Genomic DNA, 24,360 nt, shown 5'->3' with positions numbered 1-24,360 from the left:
AGATATGTGACAAAGTAAAGCTAGCAAATATAGGTGATTCTTTCCATTCTTCTCCTTGTTTGAAAACTTTTATAATAATATGTTGGATTAAAAAGCCAATCTTCTAATATGGCATAAAAATTAAATTTTAATCTATTTTGCAACAACAATTAATTACATAATGAAACCTTAAAGGCAAAAGAATTATGCACATAAAGTATTCTGGTGATGGCCTTCCACACTAGCCCAGTGATTCCTTTACCTTGGTTTTATTTTTTAATTAAAAAAAATTTTAATTTTATTTATTATTATTATTATTTGACCACACCTATGGCTTTAAGGATCTTAGTTCCCTGACCAGGAATCGAACCCCGGCCCAAGGCAGTGAAAGCACTGAGTCCTAACCACTGGACAGCCAGGGAAGTCCCTCCTCGACCTATTAATTCCTGACCTGGCCTGAGTCCTAAACTCACCACACTGTTGCGAGGCTACAGAAGATCTCACACTTGCCTACCCTGCTGTCTCACATACAGCCCTCTTTTCACTCTGCACACCAAACACAGGAAACTTTCAGCTCCCAGAATGCCCTGGGGTTGATCTTGTCGAGGCCTCAAAGCCTCCACTCTGTTTCCTTGCCGGGAATGCTGCCCATGCCTCCAACCCTCTCATTGTTTTGGAAACGCCATGCTCACCGTTTGGATTTCAACACAAACGTCATTTCTGTTGCAATGAAGCAGAAGCAATCCCTCCTCTCCCAAAGTAGGTGGGGTTCCTGTTCTGGAGGAACTAAGGGAAAGCACCTCCCAGAGCCGGAATTTCTCTGAAGCCTTCACAGAATCACTGAATTTCCTTCTCAAAGAAGGCAGGCTGTGACCTTTGTAAGTTGTCTTTAGGCAAGGCATTCCCCTTCCTCATTATGTAGGAGTGTGTGTAACACCTAAAAATTCCCGATTAAAAGCCTGTTTGGGTTAAAAACCATGCTTGCTTGCTTTTCACGTTATATCATCAGGAGAGAAATATTGCCCCTCCCCCATGTCCTAAATGAGGGGAGGTGTGATGGGGTGCTACCCTGGACCCTTGGGAAGCAATGCAGGGTCAGAACACCAGCAGCACACACACACACACGCACACACGCACACACAGCAGTCAGGCAGTAACTCCTCAGCAGCCTGTCAGCTGAACCCAGTCTCTCCAGTCTGCCCAGTTGCCAACGTTCCCCTGCAAAGCCTTCTACGCATGTGCAGAGCTCCACCTTCAGCCAGAGATCCAAAGCAGTGCCTTTATAACAATAGTAACAAACTGGAGTCACCAGGAACGGAGAACCAGTGAAAACCGTGGCTTGCTTTCTACTGTGGGGGGCCCTGAGTTGCCTGTCTTGTTAGAAAGACAGAGCCAGACTTGATTCTGAAAAGAGAAGGGAAGCAACTCCAAATTAAACAAAGCCCAGAGCAGCCTTCAGCTCCATAGCTCCCTGTGGTTCTCTTTGTAAAACCAACCCCATCCTTCCATGTTCCTCTTTGCATCAGCATCTAAGCTCCATGAAGGCAGAACCATCATCTGTCTTGCTCCCTGTGGTATACCTCAGCAGGTAGCACAGAATAAGACTTTCATAAATGCTAGGTGAAAAAAAAAAAAAAAAAAAAAAAAAAAAAACATCCCTTTCTTCATTATAGTACCATTCTGTATCTTAATCATGGACTTCCCAGATAGCTCAGCTGGTAAAGAATCTGCCTGCAGTGCAGGTGTGAAGTGAGTGAAGTCACTCAGTCGTCTCCGATTCTTTGCGACCCCGTGAACTGTAGCCCACCAGGCTCCTCCATCCATGGGATTCTCTAGGTAAGAATACTGGAGTGGGTTGCCATCCCGGTTCAATTCCTAGGTTGGGAAGATCCCCTGGAGAAGCGATAGGCCACCCACTCCAGCATTCTTGGGCTTCCGTGGTGACTCAGACGGTCAAGAATCTGCCTGCAATTCGGGAGACCTGGGTTCCATCCCTAGGTTGGGAAGATCCCCTGGAGGAGGGCATGGCAAACCACTCCAGTATTCTTGCCTGAAGAATGCCATGGACAGAAGAGCCTAGTGGACTACAGTGGCAAAGTAATGCTCAAAATTCTCCAAGCCAGGCTTCAACAGTACATGAACTGAGAAATTCCAGATGTTCAAGCTGGATTTAGAAAAGGCAAAGGAACCAGAGATCAAATTGCCAACATCTGTTGGATTATAGAAAAGGCAAGAGAGTTCCAGAAAAACACCTACTTCTGCTTTAATGACTACGCCACAGCCTTGATTGTGTGGATCACAACAAACTGTGTAAAATTCTTCAAGAGATGGGACTACCAGACCATCTTACTTGCCTCCTGAGAAATCTGTATACAGGTCAAGAAGCAACAGTTACAACCGGACATGGAACAATGGACTGGTTCCAAATTGGGAAAGGAGTATGTCAAGGCTGTATATTGTCACCTTGCTTATTATATGCAGAGTACATCATGTGAAATGCAAGGCTAGATGAAACACAAGCTGGAATCAAGATTGCCAGGAGAAATATCAGTAACCTCAGATATACAGATGACACCACACTTATGGCAGAAAGTGAAGAGGAACTAAAAGCCTCTTGATGAAAATAAAGGAGAGTGAAAAAGCTGACTTAAAACTCAATATTCAAAAAATGAAGATCATGGCATCTGGCCCCGTTACTTTATGGCAAATAGATGGGGAAACAATGGAAACAGTGAGAGACTATTTTCTTGAGCTCCAAAATCACTGCAGATGGTGACTGCAGACATGAAATTAAAAGATACTTGCTCCTTGGAAGAGAAGTTATGCCCAACCAAGACAGCATATTAAAAGCAGAAACATTACTTTGCTGGCAAAGGTCCATCTAGTCAAAGCTATGGTTTTTCCAGTAATTATGTATGGATGTGAGAGTTGGACCATAAAGAAAGCTGAGTGCAGAAGAATTGATGCTTTTGAACTGTTGTATTGGAGAAGACCCTTGAGAATCCCTTGGACAGCAAGGAGATCAAACCAGTCAATCCTAAAGGAAAGTCCTTAATATTCACTGGAAGGACTGATACTGAAGCTGAAACTCCAGTATTTTGGCCACCTGATGCGAAGAACTGACTCATTTGAAAAGATCCTGATGCTGGGAAAGACAAGGCAGGAGAAGGGGACGACAGAGGATGAGATGGTTGTATGGCATCACCGACTCAATGGACATGAGTTTGAGCAGGCTTCAGGAGTTGGTGATAGACAGGGAAGTCTGGTGTACTGCAGTCCATGGGGTCACAAAGAGTCAGACACGACTGAGCGACTGTCATTACATTATCTTAATCCTGACTGCCGTAGTACGCATTCTGCACTGCATTCATTCATTCTTTCCTTTAATCATTTATCCAACTGACATTTATACGTCTTCTGAATACTGAAGGAGCAAGTATTACTATTACAGATTCCTTACCCTTAAGAAGCTCATAATCCATAAGAAGTCCAGAGACTAGCAAAGAAAGCACCACCATCTCACGTGGAAGTGCCACATGCAGGCATGAAGGGGACAGATGACAGACAGGGGGGTAAAATAGCGATGAGGAACTCTCCCCTATCAGATTAGCAAACATAAAAATAAAAGAGTAATAGTCCCTCCCTCCTTGTTGCTTTCTAACAGAAGCCCCAGTTTTTCCTTGGGTGTTCCTGCCTCATACATGCAGTCAGAAGACTCAAGAGAAGCTGACATTATCCCAGAATCCAAAAGCAGACCCCTAATAGACACAGTGGTCACCCATTCAGTGGATGGCCAGTAACTGGCTCAAGAACCCAGGCTAAGGTTAGAGGTAGATTCCCCCAGCAATTAGTCTATGTCCAGGGAAAAGCACACGACCTACCAGTGCTTTTAAGTCTGATCCAGTCAGACCTAAAAGCGGAACTTTATTCCATCATCAGGGTAGCATTTAGCCCCTTCAAAAGCCAGGAAGAGGCTATCTCAGCTTTGATGTGAGGGGGCCTTGAGGACAATGTCAGCCCATGGCGGGAGTGTGGAGCAACTGCAGATAGGAGAGAACTACAGAAAAATAGAGTAGAAACTCAAATTATAGCCTGCCCGAAGCCTGCCCTACTTCTGTGGCTCTTGTTATAGCAATGATTATGACGCTTCCTTATTGTTCAGGACATTCTGAGATGGTTGTTAACTTGGATCCAAAAGTATTCTAACTGAGAAAACAAAGGTATTGTGAAACTGTAGTAATACAGGGGAACGTTTCAACTAATATTACCAGCGCCCCCCACCAAAAGCAGACCCCCAAGTAATGCACACATAGTGATTACGGCAATATTTTAAAATCTACAAGAATAGTTATGAAAATACTTAAAATAGGATAAAAATAGTTTTAAAAAAATAACCATGATTGTATTTGGTTACGTGTTAGTCACTCAGTCATGTCCGACTCTTTGAGACCCTATGGATTGTACCCCACCAGGCTCCTCTGTCCATGGGATTCTCCAGGCAAGAATACTGGAGTGGGTTACCATGCCCTTCTCCAGAGGATCTTCCCAACCCAGGGATGGAACCCAGGTCTCCCGCATTGCAGGCAGATTCTTTACCATCTGAGCCACCAGAGATAGCTGTACTATTCAGGAATAATTTTTAGCTCTCACAACTTTATATAATAAATATATGTTACTGTTATGGTGAAAAATGTTTGAAGATTTAGTGGAAACATAAAGGAATGGATGCCTAATATCTGGAGTAGCCAGAGCAGGTTTTACAAGGAAGTAAGGCAAGCTGATGCTGTCAGGAAAAGTCATTCACCAGAGGCAATTCTAGGTCACACTCACTTTCTTTGTTAGATTTGGGCAAAGAAATTAACTCTTACCAGCCTCATTTTATTTTTTTGGCTTCACAGCATGCAGGCTCTTAGGTTGATTAGCATGCATGCTAGGTTGATTCAATTGTGTTGGGTTCTGTGATGCTATGGACTGTAGCCCACCAGGTTCCTCTGTCCATGGGAATTCTCCAGGCAAGAATACTGGAGTTGGCTGCCATGCCCTCCTCCAGGGGATGTTCCCAACCCAGGGATCAAACCCGCATCTCAAGTCTCCTGCATTGGCAGATGGATTCTTTACTACTACGGCCACCTGGAAAGCCCCCTTAGTTCTCCAACCAGGGATCAAACCTGCAGCCCCTGCATTTGAAGGAGTCTTAACCAATGGACTTCCAGGGGAGTCCCTCAGGGTCCTCATTTTAAACTACAGATAATATGACCTACCTCACAGAGTTTTAGTTGGCGATGATGTTGATAATGACTGATGTTGTGTCAGAGGCAGAGTTATGAATGTGCACGGCTGGTTCGGAGAGATTCGAATATTTTAGTATGTTTGGAACACAGGGCCCATGTCAGACCTGGAGCAGTAGCCAGTTAAAAAGGGCCTTGTGTGTCCTGGGGGAGATAAAGCTTTCAGTAACCTGAAGCCTTATCCCGTTTGGGACAGTCAGATTCAGATGTCACTGGAAATTGTTCTAGGATTCCACCTGGGCCCACTGCGGTTGCTTAGGAATGCACTGAGCCTGCTACACATCATCTATATTACAACCTGAGAAAAGGCAGAAGTGCATATCCTCCCCAGGGCAGGCTGCTTCCTACCATGAGAAAGTTAATTCATAGTTTGCAAAAGGAGGCTGGCAGGAACACAGAAGAGCTATCAGCTTCTGAGACCAACTGGCCGTCCTGAAAGGGACTGGGATGGTCTCTCCTCAGAAAGGATGCTGGTCCCGTGGCAGCATCGGTATGCAAGCGTGCTAAGTCGCTTCAGTCATGCCAGACTCTTTGCAATCCCATGGACAGCAGCCCTCCAGGCTCCTCTGTCCATAGCATTCTCTAGGTTGGTTGCCACGCCCTCCTCCAGAGGCTCTTATGTCTCCTGCATTGGCAGGCAGGTTCTTTACCACTAATGCCACCCGGGAAGGCCTCGGCAGCATCATTTTAGGGTGTCTTTACGGGAACTTGAGGACAAGGAAAGCTTTGGCCTTCCTTTGGGGAGGATGCTGCCAAGTCTTGCTTTTTTGTTGTTGTTGTTGTTTTGATTTTTTTAATTGAAGCATAGTTGATTTACAATGTCATGTTAGTTTCAGGCATATAGCACAGTGATTCATATAAATATATTCTTTTTTAGATTCTTTCCCCTTAGATACTATTACAAAGTATTGAGTAGAGTTCCCTTTACTATACAGTAGGTCCTTGTTGGTTATCTATTTTATATATGGCAGTGTGTATATGTTAATCCCAAACTCCTAATTTACCTCTCCTCCCACCCAAGTCTTGTTTTGTTAAGCACAACATTTACCAGATTGGAAATCATACCTTTTGCCTGTGGTATTTAGAGCATCTTTTCATCACCTCCATCACCCTTCCAACAATCACATTACTTGTCAAGGAATTTACTTGTGTCCTGTGGGCCAGTGGTTCTTCCCTCTTGGGGAGCCACAGACCTTTTCAAGACTGTGGCTCTTGAAAGGAATGGACATAGTCATGTCAGGAATGCTCTCCCAAGGAATGGATATAGTCATGTCAGTTGTTTGCACATCTTCAAAGGGTTCCTGGCCCCTTATCTGCCTAACATCTGTGGACCATGAGTTAAGGACCTTAGCAGCAGAGGATGGTGAGTCCTGGAAGGGTTTTATGAAAGGGAGTGGCCAATCACCCCAGCAGTGGGGTGAATCCAGAAATGGATTTGGAGGTAGAGGGAGTGAAGGCAGTGCTAGTGGTGAAGAACTCACCTGCCAATGTAGGAGACATAAGAGATGTGGGTTCAGTCCCTAGTTGGGAAGATCCCTTGGAGGAGGACATGGCAACCCACCCCAGTATTCTTGCCTGGAGAATCCCATGGACAGAGGAGCCTGGCGGGCTACAGTCCACAGGGTCACAAAGAGTCTGACACGACTGAACTGACTTAGCACACACTCACAGAGTGAAGAAGAGACCGAAGGCAGGAAACCCACTTATGAGGCCACCACAAAATTCCACAGGCCTGAACTAGAACAAAGTCAACAGCAAAAGAGAGAAGGTGGCAGCACGGTCTTTGTCTGAGATCTGCGGAGGCTGATGGAGCTCTTGAGCGAGCAGATGGGTTGGGGGGACCCTCATACACCTTCAGTCGCCATGGCTGAAACTTTGTAACGCCAGGAGAGGCAGTTCTAAGCTGCTTAATGTTTAGGCCTCCTTATGCCCTCTCTCCACAAACACAGCAACCCAAATGTCCAATCTGGCAGAGGTTTATGGTCTATAACACTTTTTTCTTTAATGAAAATAACACAGAGTAAATTTACTGAAAGTTCTGGTCCTTTGGAAGTATACTCCATGATAAATCTCCTGTCTCAACTTTCTTTTCTTTTTTTTTCTATTTTAGAAGCTCAGTCGTGTCCTACTCCTTATAACCATGGACATATAGTCCATGGAATTTTCCAGGCCAGAGTACTGGAGCAGGTAGCCTTTCGCTTCTCCAGGGGATCTTCCCAACCCAGGGATCGAACCCAGGTCTCAACTTTAAACAATAAAAATAGAAACAACTTCTCAGAAAGCATTATTCTATACTGTAACAGAACTCTATCTTTTGGATAATGTTAGTTGAAGTAGCCACCTAGAAACAATCAATTGTCAAAAGAACACAGAGTACTTCTCCAGAGATTTATTACTGTATGAATTTCTTTTTTTAACTTAATGACTCATCAGCAAAATCCTTTAGAATTGGAAGCCTCTGTACTTGGTGAGTGTGCCGATGTTAGTCCCTGATTTATACCCCTGAGTATAATTTGGAAGAAACTGCTGTGTAAAGCTGAATACTGTAAACCTGTAAACCATGAGTCTTTTTTAATCTAGTTTCCCTATTAATAGGGCGTAACACTTGAGAGTAGAATCATGAATGGAGTGGAGGAGAGGAATATGGAAACTTTGCTGTGCTAAAAACTTCTACTGAACCTACATTCAGAGCATCAGTGGCAGATTCGGCACAAATAAAAGCAGAGAACCAGGCCCTGGGATGGGGCAAACAAGATGGTTAACCATGATTGCAAGGAATCATGTCTTGAAGTTGGGTAAATATCCTTTGTTGTTGTTGCTTAGTCTCTCAGTAATGTCTGACTCTTTGAAACCCCATGGACTGTAGCCCACCAGGCTCCTTTGTCCATGGAATTTCCAAGGCAAGAAAACTGCAGCAGATTGCTGTTTCCTTCCCCAGGGTGGGGAATGGGGTGATCAATAATCCTGAAATTATCAAAGGGAAGGAACACCAAAGAAAAAGTTATTCTTGTAAATGTATCACTACAGAATATGCTGAGTATCATGAAAGCCAAGTACATGGTACTCATAATGTCTAACTGGGGAATGACTTGGTCTAGGAACGTTGGAGAAATTTTCTTTTCCTTTTTTGGAGGCATTTTCTCCGGATGACTCAGTTATCCATTGCTGCACAACTAGCTACCCCAAAATGTAATGACTAAAAGCAACCATCTTGAAGAAGAGGAGCCTTTTATTCTACTTGGTCATAACTTTGTGATTTGGGTGGAGCTAGTTCGTTCCCCTGCTGGTCTTTTCAGGGGTCACTCACGTAGCTGCATGCAGCTGGCACGTAGGTTAGGATACAGCTAGGGTTCTCAGGAGAAGCCTCTCCATTTGGTCTTTCCAGCAGGGGAATCAGACCTTTGTTATATTGGCCCAAGTCTTCCAAGAGCACAAAAGTAGAAGCTTCCAGCTTTTCTTAAGGATTAACCTCGGGAGTGGCACAGCCCCATTTGGTGCTGAATTCTGTTGTTTACAGCAGTCATAGCACCAAGCCAGAGTCAAGGGGGAGGAGACTACAAAAGGACATGAATACTGGAAGGTATAATTCACCAGGAGCCACGTTGAAACAAACTAGCAGAGTGACACCAGTCAGGGATCTGGAAGATGAGTAGGAGCTAAATGGGCAAAGAGGGTGGAAGACTTTCAGGCAGAGGCAATGGTACCTGCAAAGCAATTGCAGCAGAGGAGCAAAGGAGCTTCTAAGTGACTGAAAGAAAACCAGTGAAACTGGAGTACAGAAAGCCAGGGGAGCAAAGGGCCAAACCACACTGTGCCATTGTATATTTCTTAGCTATCTTCCATGTGCAAGTGGTAAAATTCCAAAAGAAACTGGCTTAAGCAAAAATAAAGAAATCAATAGAAAAAGGGAGGGGGAGAGAGAGAGAACTTATTAGTTCATGGTCCTGAAAATTTACTAGTTCATGGTCCTGAAAAGGTGAGGGCACAGTTCACTTCAAGTATGGCTGTATCGGGACTTTCCTGGTGGTTCAGTGGCTGAGACTCCGCCTTCCCAATGCAGGGGGCCTGGGTTAGATCCCTGGTCACGGAACTAGATCCCATATGCCACAACTAAGACCTGGGGCAGTCAAATTAATAAATAAGTCTTAACAAGTATGGCCGTTATCTGTTGAGGCAATCTGAGAATGAGCTGGAAAAGAATTTCCAGACACAGAGCGTTTCAGAAGGGAGTGAACTTATTAATAACAAAGAGCAGAGATAAAGTGGGCACTGCAAGCACAGGCAGGCTGACCTCCTGACAGACCAGGAAAAGTTGACACTTTTCACGGGTTAGTAGCCAATTTTTAGAACTTCAAGGTGAATAAAATTCCTGCTAGAAGGTTGGCATTAGGTGATTGGTTAGGGCGCTATAGGGTGACTACTGAGGTGGGCATATTTGCCTAATACGGGTCAGGAAGCCTGCTTATGATGATCAGGGGCCTTTTGGCAAGGTCACAAAGGGGCTCTGTTAGCTTTTGAGGTGACCTTGGCTCTGGGTTCTGCTTTTGTGGCCTTGGTAAAGCCCTCGCACCAGCAGAGTCCAGGGCTGAGACGATATGGCCAGGATTTGTCTACTTCCATCTCTTAGCTCTGCCTTCCTCTTGGTTGCCTTTGCTCTCAGCTTCTGAAGCTCTAGTTTCACATCCTCCCAGATTTAAATCCTATAGAAAAGAGAGCTCTTTTCTCTCTGATTAAACATTCAATGGTCCAGGATGGTATCGGAATCAGTTCGGGGCCCAATAGGAATCAGATGCCACACTGTAATTAGGATAATTTAGAAAGAATTCATTTATAAGAAGACCATCTCAGTGAGTGCTGTGCTGGAGCTGGCTCATAACAGTTTATAAAAGCCACCTCTTAGCATTTCCTCCCAGCTCTGTGTTCAGTGAGTTCACACTGGTAGCTTAAGATAGGCCATGATAGGAATATTTATATCAAAGCAAGTGGCAGGTGCTTATAAGTTAAAGCTCTCCCACACCCCTCAGCCCCAGCTATCTACCAGCATATCACCAGCCTATTTGGAAAATGTGGGAAAGATATAAGGATCCTGCAAGGACCCAAGGCTAACAGCAGTAAAGGTCCAAAAGAGCAGGAGAGGGAGGTTACCAGAATCCAAGAGACAGGAGTTGTGACACCAGTAGTCTGAGGGGTATCACCGGAAGGGAGCTGGAAAATAAATATCCCAATCTTATTTTCTGCACCAAAGAATTAGTAATATTGTTTTATAGATTCTAGAAAGAAAAAACTTGAAATGGACTAATCAGTGTTCAATCAATTCATACTAATAGAATGTAGAGTATTTAGCTGCCAATTTATTTGCCTAATATCAAAAAGTACAGCACTAGCTTTAGGAAGTCCCCATCCTTGCCTTGCTGGAAACTCCCGCGGCCTGACAGTTTAGGAGCCAATCCTGTTCTTGTCATGGACTTCCTCCTCCCATTGGTTTCAAATTCACTTCTACATATAACCTGAAGAACTGCCATTGATATGGGAATTTAGTATACAACAAAATGGTGTTTCAAACATTAAATAGAAGATAAAGTGAAAGTGTTAGTCGCTCAGTCACGTCTGACTCTTTGTGACCCCATGAACTGTAGCCCGCCAGGCTCCTGTGTCCATGGGATTCTCCAGGTAAGAATACTGCAGTGGGTTGCCATTCCCTTTACCAAGGAATCTTCCTGACCTGATCGAATGGGTCTCTCGCATTGCAGGCAGATTCTTTACCATCTGAGCCACCAGGGAAGAGAAGAGACAAAGTATTTAATAAATAGTATTTAGACAATTGTCTAGTCATTTGGAAAATAAAATCAGATCCCTACCTTATACCAAAATCATATGTTAAATGTCCTCAAAACAATCTGTACAATGATTCTCACTCTTCTGTGGTCCTTATTCTCTCTATAGTTTCCTTTTGTGACTTTTTGCACCAGATAACTTTGTGTAAATTATATTAAAAAGATTAAAGTGTGCATGAGAAAATAAATCATTCCCTTATGGTAAATAGCACTAAGGCCATTCATTCTATTCAATCCAAAAGTTTAGTTGGTGAGGCTACTTATATGTGTAATTCAAAAGCATTTCAAAAGACATGAATCCAAATGGTAAGACTTTTCTTGTTTTTCTTTTTAAATTTCACTCAAGGGCACTATTTATTTTAACAGAGACAGGCAATTTACAAGTGTAAAATTGTAAAAAGCTGTATTTGGAAAACCTGAATTAACAGAGACACCACAATCTAATGTATTCAGCAATGATTTGTGCCTCTTAGAGGTAGTTCAGGCCACTGCTGCCTGGCTTGACCCCTAATTCAGCTCTGTCTGCAGTATTTACATTTCTGGTAGGCACAGCCTTTCAGAGTAATGAATTCTATATTTTCATGTGTGCTATATAAAGAGGTATTTCGCTTTTATTTTTAGTAGAAAGATTTTCAAGCTTAAGGAATGTTACCTATTTCTTTTTTTTTCAGGTTTGAGAAAGTAATCTGTGATTATTATTTGTGAATTTAAGACTTTAAATTTTTTTTCAAATAGAATCTTTTTTATTTTTACTACCATACCTACCTAATTCCTTCTGCTTTGATCATCTTTAACATCCTTCTCTGGATTTTTTTCTAGCTCTGTCTTATGCTAGAGAGACTAAAATCCTATGAAATATTTGTCATGTAAAATATTCCAGGACCAGGCACTCCTTTAATTATAGTCACCTCTCTTTTTCTACAACAATCCCCAGACCTGTTTTCAGTCATTTCTCCGACATATCTCACAGACCTGTCCTTGCTGGAGACAGAACCTTATTGGAGAGTTCACAACTGTGCCTCCATTCTGGTGTGAACTGAATCCAATCAAATGAAAAATCACACTTGATACCATAACCTTTCCTTCATCAGATATTTATATGAGTTCAAGAATGTGTCAAGCACAGTGCTAGGTATGCAGACATGGACTAGGGGGTGTTTTTAAAATATTAATAAGAAGCAAGAGCACCTTGACTTTTCCTTGGCAGAGAGGGCCTTATTGAACTGGGTTTTGTCTCTGTCTGTTCTTTCATTTGGTACCTTCATTTGAATCCTGACTCCTCTGCTTGCCAGCTGAGATGATGGGCAAGTTATTTTAAAATACTTTATATTATTTTATATAGTAAAGGGACTTCACAGATGTTAAGTTAAGGATCTTGAGCTGGGTACCAACTGTAGAGTTTGGTACCCAAGGCTTCACCCTCCTGAAATAAACACAATTTGAAGTAAGGATTTGTTCACATTCGTCACAAAGAAGAAAAAATCATCAGACCCTAAGAAACACACCTAAACAGCCTAATGGGGAAACATATGAATTAAAAATTATATATAGATATAGATATGTAAATGTTATGGAATTCACTCCATCTCCTATTAATGCTGTAGCAATTTAACACACACTTAGTGGCTTAATTCAACACCAATGTATTCTCTTACAGTTCTGGAGATCAGAAGTCAGAAAAGAGTCCTAAAGATGAAAAATCAATGTGTTTGACAGTGCTGGTTCTTTCTGGAGGCTCCGGAGGAGAATCTGTTCCTCATTTCTCCCAGCTTTTCAAGGCTGCCAGCAGCCTTTGGCTCACGGCTGCCTCACTGCAGGCTCTGCTCTCATCATCACACTACCTTCTCCTCATCTCTCTGACCATCCTGTCTTCCTCTTATAAGGCCCCTTGTGATTACTTCAGACCCACCTGGACAAACCAGGATACTTACCCACCTCAAGATCCTTAACATCTGTGAAGTCCCTTTGCTGCTAAGTCGATTCAGTCGTGTCCGACTCTGTGCGACCCCATAGACGGCCGCCCACCAGGCTCCCCCGTCCCTGGGATTCTCCAGGCAAGAACACTGGAGTGGGTTGCCATTTCCTTCTCCAATGCATGAGAGTGAAAAGTGAAAGTGAAGTCGCTCAGTCGTGCCCGCCTCTTAGCGACCCCATGGACGGCAGCCTACCAGGCTCCCCCATCCATGGGATTTTCCAGGCAAGAGTACTGGAGTGGGGTGCCATTGCCTTCTCTGTTACTGTATAAAATAATATGAAGTATTTTAAAATAACTTGCCCAGCATCTCGGCTGGCAAGCAGAGGAGTCAGGATCAAATGAAGGTGTCTGCCCAGAGCCTTTGCTCCAAAGCATGACGCTGTCAAAGAGACGAAAGAGAGGGCATTCCAGGACAAGAGAACATTTAAAGGCCAAGAAGCCTGAAGGAGCGCAGCACCTGCTAGTTGTAACCGGGGTGAGGATGTGAAGAGAAGAATGACGGAGAATAAAGACTGTAAGGGAGACAGAGATTCAAAGTGAGGGACTCCATGGGAGAGCGAGTATGGAATATTTTCTCTGCCAATAGTGGCAAATCCTTAAAAGATCTTACAAAGGAAGATAACCTGATTTGATGGCTGTTTGAGAAAGATCACTGGTGGCAGCATTTTGGAAGAAAATTACAGAGGGGTGAATTTAGTAACAAAGTTATTCTAAAGATCCAGGTAAGAGCTGATGGGAGCCTACACTGAGGCCTGGGAGGACAAGAAGACCAATCAGAAGAGTCATGGAAGAGGTAGAATCAACTGGATTTTGCTGACGATATCCATATGGTTGTGATGGAGGTAAAGAGGGAAGATTTAAGAGTGTCTCAAGATTCTGGCATGGCTACTGGGTGTGAGTAAATTAAGAAGGGGCTTCCCAGGTGGTGCAGTGGTAAAGAATCCACCTGCCAGTTCAGGAGACATAAGAGACTGGGGTTCTATCCCTGGATGGGGAAGACCCCTCGGAGGAAGTGGCAACCCTCTCCAGGATTCTTGCCTGGAGAATCCCATGGACAGAGGAGCCTGGCGGGCTATAGTCCTTGGGGTCACAAAGAGTTGGGCAGGACTGAGCAACTGAGCACAAATTGAGAACAGTAGAAGTTTCACATATTAGATGGTATGAAAAGCCTTCTATTTTGATTAATAAAAGTCATTGAGAGCTTTCTACTTTCTGAGAAACTGAACTCCTATGCTGCCAAGAGGTAACCCTCCTCAGTGGTCTGCCAGTGACTCATGTCCAACAACCCAATCACAGGGTCCCTACATCCTAGCCACCTGGTCTGATCTTATTACCACAACCTAACTGAACTGAAAACAGTGACGTCAACAAAGTAAACTGCCCACCAACCACAGCCTAATCCAAACCTACATGTTCTTGATCTGTGACTAAGTAGACACTCCAAGAGGACTTCAGAAAAGATAGAAAAAGCTTTTCTATCTCCCTGGCAGGGTTGAGGTTCACTGTGGGTATAAGATAAATAGTGTCCATGAAACAGTGAGCAAAAGTACAAGGGAGCTTAAAATAAAGCACTGACTTGTGAAGTACATTCCGTTCAGAGGAACGTGATATATTTTTACTCTCCTAAAACAGTCAGGAAAGGTATTAATTTTTACCGAGCATCTAGTGCCAAACCACTACCTTGCGAAATATTGTCCCATTTTCCGAAGAACGTAAAAGAACTTCCCTAAATCATACAGATGCTTAAAGGGTGAGAACTTAGGAAAGACTGCCTTCGAGCTAGTGCTCCAGGGAGGCTTGGGGAACGAGTGTGGGCAGGTGAACGGGGCAGCAGATCAGGGAGAATCACGAGAAGAAAAGCAAAGAGGCAGGACTCGGCACGTTTTAATTATTCCCAAAAGGAGCCCTTCTGACTGGAGACTTTCAGTTCGCCTACCACTGCTTGGTGTTCTAAGCATTTCACCATGGCGGTAAACATCAAATGTTGTTTCGTAACACAGGCATACGCCTGGAATATTCAGTGACAGCTCACTGCCATGAATAATTATTTCAAAATAACAGCTGTGAAGAGATCATGAGGCAGCGGCCCCTCCTCTGTACACTTGGGTATGAACTACGGGCTTTCCAAGTCCGCAGGAACCAGGCCAGACGCTCATTCCAATTATGGAGGTTCATTGGTCACCTTCCAGGTACATCGTTTTTTGGTGAGAATGATGACTAACTAGCAGGCTGATTTACATGCAAGTTCCTACTTGGCCTTTTTCCTGTCAGCAAAATCTGCTAGTGTCTTCTAGTTAACTACCAACTTCAGTATAAAAAAGAATTAAGTCCAGGCAGCAAAATACATCCAAGGGACAAGCAAAGAAAGATTAAGGAGAAGTCCAGCCCAGGGACAACGTGGGCTGGACGTTACCAGGAAGAGCAAGATCAAGCTAGCCAAGAAGTGTTGCAAGGAAAGAATTTTCTGGAGCCTTACACAAACCCTGGTTATTATCCTGGGCAATGTTACAGTTTCACTGCTGGTTTGTATTAACTAGTACTAGAAACACATAGTAAGTGACCTAATTCTTTTCCAGTGGATTTTCCTTTTTTTAGGGCTATACCCTGGTTGGCTGTTTTTTTAAATAATAAATCAACAGTCAGTATGACTTTGAGCTCAACCCTGAATTAAAATTTCAAATATGTTGTTATAATATTGAATAAATAATTCAATTTTTTAAGGTTTCTTAGGTGTAATTTTATATTTCATGAAATTTACCCATTTTAAGTATACAATTCAATAACTTTTAATATAACTTTTTACAGAGTTATGCAATCATCACCACATTAAGAATTCTTTGGGTTTTTTGGCCATACCAGATGGCTTGTGGGTAAGATTCCTGACCAGGGTTTGAACCCAGGGCTATGGCAGTGGAAGCACTATGTCCTAACCACTGGACCTCCCAGGGAACTCCCAAGCATTCATTTTTGAGCTCATTTGACTCTTTCAATAGAGGATAATTTTCAAGAGTAAATGATAAGCCACAGAAAGGTCTGCCATCTAAGTTACTGACTAAACTTTTACTGAGTTTTCTTTGAGTGGCCAGAGGTCTCCTGCCTATCCTTTCAGATGCCTGTGTTTGAAGATAGTGTGTCTAGATAGCGTGATTTATTGTTCCAACTCATCCTGAGGTTTCACTGTTACTTGATCTTCCCTGAAGTAGATGACCACTGAGAAGGGAGGGGACTAATGAGGCCTTCCAGTTGGTCTCATTATCACACATGGCAATCAGTGACCAAACAACTCTTGATGTCATCAGTAAGTGCTTTGAAATCAAGCACTTCAACAGTTCTTGACAACAACTGTGCCAAGTCCCCTCGTGGATCAACAGTGTCACGTATTTCTATTTTTGCTTTAACACTGATTCCAATTCCCTTCACCTGCCTACATCAATCACTATGACCTTGAAATGTGGGACAAATCTCTTTCCAGTTTTCCCCTTTCCCACATGGACTTCTGTGACCTTGATTCTGGCTTTATTTTCTTTATGCTTAAAATGATAATCCATTTCCTTCTGTTAAAGGCATCTTCATTACTGTCTCCTTTTCCCTTCTCTTCACAAACTATTCCTACAGCACATACCAAAATTTTAGTTATGAACACCTCATACTCTGAAATTGAACACTTGGCCTGTGGAGCTTCTGAATTCTAAGGTTCTATAGTCAGCTCTTCCAGGAGTTGCCTTCAAAATCATCTTAAGCAAACCACTCTCTGACCACTGCCTCCAGTCTTTGAAGCTCTGACTTCAGTAATTCTTTCTTTGTCTGGGATCCATAATTCATTAATCCTCAAACTATTTCACTGTCCATAACATTATCATGTCTGTCCTGAACTATCTTCCATCCGTGATTCGTTACTCCCTACACCGCACCCTTCAGCAAACTTGCCTGGTAAAAGCCTAACCCATGGCAAAACTAACTGTCCATCAGCTCCACCTTTGCACCAGTGCAGCTGAATGTGGCTGGAGGAGAACAACCAACCGTGTGGAGTGGTTCACGTTAAATTATGACCACTAACCTCAGGTGTCCCCTTAGTGCTGCCTGGCATCCCTATCCCATTGTCCCCCATCGTTCACTCTTCCACTCTCCAAGGCAGCTGTTTCACACCTTTTCTCTCCCAAACCTCACATGGATGACCTTACCTCCCATTTCCTTAAGAAAAGAGAAGCAACCAGAAAAAAGTCTTCTAGGAGCTCCCATTATCACATCTGCCTTATTCTCTACTCTATCACATGTCATCATAGATAAACTATCCAAGCTTCCTGTTCAATATCATTGTCTCCACTTGGGTACTAGACCCACTATTCTCTAACCTACTCGAAGATATGGCTTCAGAAGTTATTGCTCTCTCCCTTGCATACTCAGATTTTCCTCTCTACTAGATCATTCTCCTCAGTCTATGAATAAGTCCTAAAATATCCTCATCTTAGCATGTAACAATATTTACCTCTCAGTTTCACATTAATCCCCCTTCTGGTGGCTCAGATGGTAAAGAATCCACCTGCAGTGCAGGAGACCAGGGTTTGATCCCTGAATCGGAAAGATTCTCTGTAGAAGGGAATAGGAACCCACTCCAGTATTCTTGCCTGGAGAATTCCATGGACAGAGGAGCTTGACAGGCTATGGTCCATGGGGTCGCAAAGGGTCAGACACAACTGAGCAACTAACACTTTCACTTTCACTTTACTGGCTGCTACCCTATCTATCTGCTTCCCTTTTAACAAAACTTGAAGATGTACATTGTCAGTGCATGCTGTCTCCAATCTGTCTCTTCCCATTCTCTTTGGAATCTCCTCTAATCATCTTTTCATTGTTTTTGTCATGATCCCCTGTGAGGTCCATGCTATTAACTTTGACAGTCAAACCAGTGTTTCCACAGCTGATCTTTCTCTGCTCCCCAAAACGCTTGCTTTCCTTGGCTTCCAAGACAGCGCTCGCTCTTACTGCCACTCTGTCTCACTGGCTGGCCTGTCTTCTCTGCTAATTCCTCCTCTGTGGATGTAGTGTCTCAGGGCTGAGTAGTCAGAACATTTTCCCTCTTCTTGCTGTTCCCCCAGATGATCTTAAGCAGCTTGTAGCTTTAAATACTAGTAGTATGCTGGTGACTCCTAAATATACATCTCCAGCCAGATCTCTCCTTTGACCTCCAGATTCATATTCAATTGCCTGCTTGAAAATTGCCAGTGTATGCTTCTCAGGCCTATTAAATGTGTATATCCAAAACAGAATACCCAATTCCCAACCCCCCAGATTTGTGCCTCTTGTAGTTTTCTCCACCTCAGTGATTGGCTTATCAGCTGCTCAATCCAAACATTTGGATTCACCTTGATCTCTCCCTTTCTCTCATGCTAAGACTGCATACTTAAGATTGGGACTTGAACCCACAACTTCTGGCTTAGGAGGACACTTGCGCCCACAATCTCCCAGCTGAAATTGCACACCTGGTCTCAGGACTTAATGAAACTCATATTCTTTATATTTCAGTGCAGAAGGAATTCAGCAACAGGCAAAGTGATAGGCGAGAAATTGATGTATTGAGAGAGAATCACACTCCATAAGCAGAGTGTGAGCCGTCTTGGAAGGTGAGAGATCCCAAAATGTAGCATGGTTAGTTTTTATGGGCTGCATAATTTCATAGGCTAATGAGTGGGAGGATTATTCCAATTATCTGGGAAAGGAGAGAGGATTTCCAGGAACTGGGCCCCGGCCCCCTTTTTGGACTTCCATGGTCGGCTTCAAAACTGTCATGGCCCTTGTTGCTGAGTCATTTAGCTGATGTTCTGCAATGGGCGTATAATGAGGCCCAAGTTCCACTGGAAATAAGTCTTTCACCATCTTGGGTCTAGTAGGTTCTAACTAGCTTATGTCACATCTTCACCCACAGCACAATGAAAGATCTGAATGATTAGGCGAAGATCCTGAATGCCACAACTAGGACTCAACACAGCCAAGTAAATAAAGACATTTTAAAAGTCCATAAATAAATAGGTACAGAAGGTTTACTGTAAGACAAACACTTTGCATGCTCTTAGTTAATTTTGACTATCTAAATATAAACACACTACTAAAGTGTTGTGGCCTTTTCTTTAAAAAGACTGAATAGAAATCACAGAGGAAATGTCTCGTTTAATTTTCTGTACACGATCCTGAATATCTCACTTTTATTCGTATTGAAATAATCAGTGCTGAAAATCTTTCTGAAAGGATTTATGCCTGATGGAAATCTAGACCTTCAATATTCACGTTAGAGGAAGGAGCACCTACTTAATAAGATTTTCAAATAAGATGACCTTGTAGGTTTTCTTCCTAAAAATTAAAAAAATAAAATAAAATAAAACTAGAGTTTCCTTCAAAGATGTATTACCCAATCTAGCTTTGAACACACACCACCCAGTTTCAATTTGTATACTCCTTTCTGTGGTTCTGTGGGTTTTACCCTGTTATTTTGTTAACACTGTGTTTTCTAGCAAATGTCCTTCCTCAACCTCAGGGCCTCTTCCTGCCTTTTCTGAGAAGGAGGGCCCACCAGCCTCTACCAGATCTCTCCTCCCAAGCTCTCTTCTTCCGGGTTCAGAAATTGCGCATTATTTTTTAAAACCAGCTTCTCCCACACAGACCTGGTGGTTTCAGACATGGGAAAACACCCACACCCAGGGCAGACTTTCTGAGTCCAGCCTTGCACAGCTGCACCGAGTGGGGGGAGGGAGGGCACATGAGGTGCTCCAGCTTCTGATTCCAGCCCCACGGAGGCCCTCCAGCATGTCACATGTTCATCCAGGGCTTCAGTGTCCTCAAGGTAAACACAGGGGCCAGGAGCCCTGTCAAACTCTTACTGTCCCTGTTCCTCAGATGACATGGAGATTAGAAAATACAGGGATGGATTCCTCTGAGCCTGTCAGAGGGGAACTGAGTGGATATTGAGGATCATGCGTTGATTTCTTTTGGCAAAGAAAGCTGTAAATGGTGAATAAAAGTTCACTACTAGTGTACGGAGTTGTACTGAGGCAGTCTAGGGAAGAGAAATAGTACCTTAGAAAGGAAATTTTTCTTTCCATAAAACCAAAGAATGGAAGTTTCAAACACTTCTCAGAAATGCTAGTAACTAGATTTCTTGAGAGTCATTTTCAAAGCGGTTATATCTTTTGGGTTTTGGATTAGTGGGTAATTTCTATTTCCTCTTTTTTATCTTTTTATATATCCTCTGAATCTTTTACTAATATATATTAATTCTATAATCAAGATAGGTATTTTTTAAAAGAAAGAAGTAAATGGCTTTAACTGTGTGAATGGAGGACAGAAGAGAGAAAGACTGAAAAACTAATGATGAAACTGACATTTACTGAATATCATTTGTTATCTACTGGATAGTAACGAGCTCACTTACTTCTTAATTCTGAATATGTAAAATTCCCATTTTACATATAAGAAAAACAAGGCAGAGAGGAGTCAAATAACTCTTCTAAAGTCACAGAGCTGGTAAAATGCAGTTACTGGGGCTTCACCAAGATGGTCTAACATAAGGGCCTCTGCTGTTTTATCACCATGCTTTGCTGCTTTCTAAATGGTCTGAAAATTAGGCATAACATTGTTTAACTTTAGAGGACAGAATTTTTTGTTGCTGTTTTTTTCTCTCTCTTTTTTTTAGGACAGGTTTTTTGCTTTTTTTATACAAACTACATTTTATTTAGGTTAATATTTCCTGTACACACATTAACAAAAGTTAAATGGTTTAAAATGGTCTGTGATTTAAAGTTTGCCAGGGATGGGAAAAGGAGGGATTGAGAGTTTGGGGCTAGCAGATACAAACTTATATAGAGAAGACAAACAACATGGTCCTACTGTATAGCACAGGAACTATATTAAATATCCTCTAATAAACCATAGTGGAAAAGAATATATATATATATCTGAATCAGCAGAAATTAACACAGTATTGTAAGTCAGCTATGTGCATGTGTGCTTCAGTCGCGTCCAACTCTTTGTGACCCTGTGGATTGTAGCCCACCAGGCTCCGCTGTCCATGGGGATTCTCCAGACAAGAATACTAGAGTGGGTAACCATGCCCTCCTCCAGGGCATCTTCCCGACTGAGGAACTGAACCTGTGTCTCCTATGTCTCCTGCATTGCAGGCAGATCTTTTACCCACTGAGCCACCGGGGAAGCCCCAAGTCAATTATACTTCAATAAGATAAATTTTTTAAAAGAATGACAAATAAATAAGGGACTTCGCTGGTGGTCAAGTGGCTGAGACTCCGCCCTCCCAATGCAAAGCCAGGGTTCAAGCCCTGGTCAGGGAACTAGATCCCACATGCCACAGTTAAGAGTTCACATGCTGCAAACTAAAGATGCCACAAGGAAGAAAGACGACCCCGTGCGCTGCAGCTAAGACCTGGCGCAGCCAAATGCCTTAGTGTTGTGCTGTGCTCAGTCGTGTCTGACACTTTTCTACCCCATGGACTGTAGCCCACCAGGCTCCTCTGTCCATGGAATTCTCCACACAAGAATACTGGCGTGGGTTGTCATTTCCTACTCCAGGGGACCTCCCCAACTCAGGGATCTAACCCGCATCTCTTGTGTCTCCTGCCTTAGCAGGCCGGTTCTTTACCACTGAGCCACGTGCCTTAGATGCCCTAAGCAAACCCAAACTGGAACTTATAAATACCTCAAGGTTAAGAAAGCCAAACCTCAGGACTGCCAATCCCAAACAGCCAAGCAAGCTTTCCCCTATAAGGCAGGAGTGTAAGCTGTAGCCAATCAAATAATTTCCTTGCTTTGAATCTACCTTTTCTCTATGTCTTTCCCCTAGCTCTTATTGGTGGAAAGCACTACTAAATACTTCTATTTTTGTGCTGCCTGATTCCAGTTGATTTCTGCTCCAATAAACTCTTAAAATATTTAATATTGCTCGGTTTGTCTTTTAACAGCTGATCTCTGGATCAGTTTGTGTAGGCACCTCAAAGAGATTCGGAAGATGACTCGAATGGTTTGGACGGTTGCGAAACATTAGGAGCTGCCAATCAGCTTTCAAAAAATATTTGTACAGGGACTTCCCTGGTGGTCCAGTGGCTAAGACTCCACACTCCCAATGCAAGGGACCCAGGTTCGGTCCCTGGTCAGGGAACTAGACCCCACATGCCACAGCTAAGAGTTCATATGCAGTACCTAAAGACACCACACACTGGGCTTCCCTGGTGGTTCAATGGTAAAGACTCTGCCTACCAATGCCAATGCCGGAGACACCGGTTTGATCCCTGACCTGGGAAGACCCCACATGCCAAGGAGCAACTGACCCTGTGTGCCACCACTGTTGAGTCTGTGCTCTAGAACCCAGGAGCTGCAACAAGAGAAACCACTGCAATGAGAAGCCCGCACACTGCAACTACAGAAAAGCCCAAGGAGCAATAAAGACCCAGCACAGCCAAAAATAAATAAAATTATGTGAGATTATTTTTTTAAAAAGATCCCACATACCACAGCAAATTATTTTTTATATGCGCGTGTGTGTGTGTGTGTGTGTGTGTGTGTGTGTGTGTGTGTGTGTATTCTTTGGCCCTGCCAGGCAGAGTTTCCCTACCAGTGACTGAACCCAGGCCATGGCAGGGAAAGCCCCAAATCTTAACCACTAGGCCACGGAAGCTTCATACCACATTTCAGGACGCTGGATCACAGAAGCAATTTCAGGGCTCAGAACTGAAGAAAGGCCTCAGTCTCAGTAAACATTAGCCGGATGAATGAGTAATGACTATAGGAGTGGCCATTTCACCTAATATCCTAGGGTGGGGAAGGACACAGGACTGCAAGATATAATAAAGACTACCTATGCTAACAATTAGTTCTAATTGTGGGGGATGGGGGAGCTTAGAAGGGCAGCAGCCTGGTTCACTGGAACCTACAAGCCAAGTTCAGACTCTGACTTTGCTCCTTCCTTAGCGTAGAACTTCGATTTCTTTCCTTGAGCCTCAGTCAATAGGCCTATTTAAAATGCCTAGCTCAGGACCCAGGTGGCGCACGGGTAAAGAACCCACCTGCCAGTTCGGGAGGTACAGGAGCTGTAGGTTTTATCCCGGGGTCGGGAAGACCCCCTAGAGAAGGAAATGGCAACCCACTCCAGTATTCTTCCCTGGGAAATCCCAGAGACAGAGGAGCCTGGCGGGCTACAGTCCAGGGGATCGCAGATGAGTTGGGTAAGACTGAGCAAACACACACAACTCAGGACTTCCTTGGAGGTCCAGTGGTTGATTGTGCTCTCAGTGCAGGGAGAACAGGTTTGATCCCTGGTTTGGAAACTAAGATCCCACATGCCACACAGCTCAGCCTTAAAAAAGAAAAATGCCTAACTTTCAGGGATGCTATATTTTGGGCATGAGAAGTGTCTACTCAGGCTCTTCCTTGGTCCTTGCTTTTATTCTGACTCCATAGAGGAGACCCCAAGTTCATAGGTTATGAATTGGGCCACAAGTGAATGGGGCTCTCTTCCTTTCTTCTTTATCTTTTCTGAGGGTCAGCATGGAAGGAGTCACCCTGCCCCCCCCCCCCAACCCCCTCCACCCCCAACACACACACTCATTGTTTTTCTCTTCATCCTCTCTTCTCTTTCTGGGTGTGTGTTTCAGTAGTAGGAGGTCAGATCGATCTCAGCTCTTTCTTTCCAGGTGGCCGAAGTGGCAGAGAAGACGGGAAGCATTTCCTTCTGAAGAAAAGACCTGTCCATCCTGTTGTCTTTTCTTCTGGCATCTCTTCGCTTCAACCTCCTGTCTCCCATGTGACCAACTGGTCATAACACTTGGGTTTAGGATTAAAAGAAGGAAGGGTCTGATTGAGTCATTATCACTGGAGTACCCTGCCCCAGGGATTCACATACAAGCCCAGCAACAATAAATGGTTAATGCATTCAGATTGAAATTTGATGACAGGTCATGCAAAGAAAATGTTGAAGATGGAGCTTCAAATTGCCAATGAAAGTATTTCAGTTTTCTAATGTGAGACAGTGTTATCCCAAGATGACAACTCTCTGCCAAAGCTGTTTCTCTCACTTTTGTTCTCTTCCTCCTGGAGACAGTGTCTAGAGGGTGGTGCTTAGGTGACCTCATGGTGACTCTTCTCTGGATTGTCACCAAAGTGTGTTGCAAGAATGCTAGTCTGGTCTTGTCCTTGAGCTGTCAATCTTGAAGTCTCCTCTCTTCGATCTCCTCCTTCTCCGCCATTCCTGTGACTGGCAGGAACTTCTCTTGCATCACATCTGCCT

General features: G+C 43.4%; 1 long non-coding RNA gene across 1 annotated transcript in view; it reads left to right on the top strand.

The window, feature by feature from the left end:
- Positions 1-24,134, top strand: part of LOC120862735 — a 28,610-nt gene extending 4,476 nt beyond the window's left edge. The window contains exon 2 of the long non-coding RNA XR_005720835.1: positions 23,768-24,134. This is a non-coding gene — a long non-coding RNA (uncharacterized LOC120862735). The remainder of the gene's footprint in view (positions 1-23,767) is intronic.
- The last annotated feature ends 226 nt before the right edge of the window (positions 24,135-24,360 follow it).

The sequence above is a fragment of the Oryx dammah genome, unplaced genomic scaffold, assembly GCF_014754425.2.
Source record: "Oryx dammah isolate SB20612 unplaced genomic scaffold, SCBI_Odam_1.1 HiC_scaffold_4, whole genome shotgun sequence".
NCBI classification, from domain to species: Eukaryota; Metazoa; Chordata; class Mammalia; order Artiodactyla; family Bovidae; genus Oryx; species Oryx dammah.
The sequence above is the reverse complement of the archived record's forward strand: the minus strand, read 5'-3'. Positions and strand labels throughout refer to the sequence as shown.